Below are 1315 nucleotides of genomic sequence, written 5' to 3'. Positions count from 1 at the left end.
GGACCCAAAAAGCGTAACAACTGCTGAAGTGCTAATTCTGCTGCTGCTGTGTCTGGTTTATGCTAATGATGTTTTTTCTGTCAGTGCTTAACCAAGCTGTGCCATGCTGAGCTGAGCTAAGCTGAGCTGAGTCAAGCTGAGCTTTGCAGTGCTGCCCAGCGGCCCCTGGTGAGGGCCTCGACAGAGGGAGGTGCTCTGTGTGGTTGTAAAGCCTTAGTTTCTCTTTGAGGATGCTGAGATGGTTTTTCTTTTCTTTTTTACATGAGCGCTATCTAGAAAGGGCCTCAGCCACGTGACGTATACACTAAAAAGGGCAAAAAGATGTTTCGAATAATAAAAAAAAAGACATTCACAACATGACAAAGTTCCACTCTTCTGAAAAATAAAAAACCCACTTCTGTACACATAGTAGTAATAATAATAATATTATTAATAATAATAGTAATAAACAACAGCAAGAACAATAATACCGCATGTGGCTCTGTTGATGTTTTTCCTTTTTCCTTCTCTTTTTGCTCCATTCTATAAGTCACATCCTTTTTTTTTTACTTGTCTATTCATTAAGTCCAAAAGAAGGGGGGGGGGTCTTTCCCCCCCCCCCCCAGCCTCACCCTTAGCCAAACCGCTCCCTCACCAGCATCATAAGTTTCTTTTTGCCCTTGTAGATCTGTTTCAGGTTGTCTATGAATTGCGTGAATTGAATGTGTCCGTCATGAGCCATCATGAAAGTCTCCCGGGCTTTTCCCAGGAACTCAATGAATTCACTGTAGTGGCGCGGGCTGATGTGTGTCAGACGAGAGTGCGTGGTGTTGATGTAGGCTCCGATGGTTGCGTCCAGCAGTTGCCGGAGTGGCGCCTTGTCCAGGGACATCAGTTTCCCAGAGTTCCTGCGGCTGTGCATTGCCGACACCATGCCCGGTGTTGTCAGTGTGCACCGTCGCAAAATGTCAGAGAGCACGGTGGCACACTTCACACTCTTGACCACTAGGGGGATGACAGCGGCCAACTCGTTTTTCCCCAAAGAGTGACTGAGAGCACAGGCCCACAACACATCGTTGATGGCCGGGTGCGTGTCTTGGTTGTAACTAAGGTTCAGGTGAGCCATGGCTAAAGTTGCCAGCTTGTACGCCCTCATTGGGTAGCCGCGATGTTCCATATAGCGGGCTATTGTGAACAGCTGAGTGTAGCTCATCCCTGTGGCTGCTGCATCCAGTACAATCTGGTAAGCTGTCTCAAAGGCAATGTGGTCCTTTTCACAGAGTGTGAGGGCGGAAAGGGCACAGTTCTGAGGGTCCTTCATGGCACACTGGAGGGC

At 48.0% G+C, this 1315-nt stretch overlaps 1 pseudogene; it reads right to left on the bottom strand.

Moving 5' to 3' along the window:
• Nucleotides 1-592: 592 nt before the first annotated feature.
• Nucleotides 593-1315, bottom strand: part of LOC103398570 (zinc finger SWIM domain-containing protein 6-like) — a 56573-nt pseudogene continuing 55850 nt past the window's right edge.

Source organism: Cynoglossus semilaevis, unplaced genomic scaffold (assembly GCF_000523025.1).
Source record: "Cynoglossus semilaevis isolate Cse_v1.0 unplaced genomic scaffold, Cse_v1.0 scaffold376, whole genome shotgun sequence".
Lineage (NCBI taxonomy): Eukaryota > Metazoa > Chordata > Actinopteri > Pleuronectiformes > Cynoglossidae > Cynoglossus > Cynoglossus semilaevis.
This window is presented reverse-complemented; position numbering and strand designations above follow the sequence as displayed.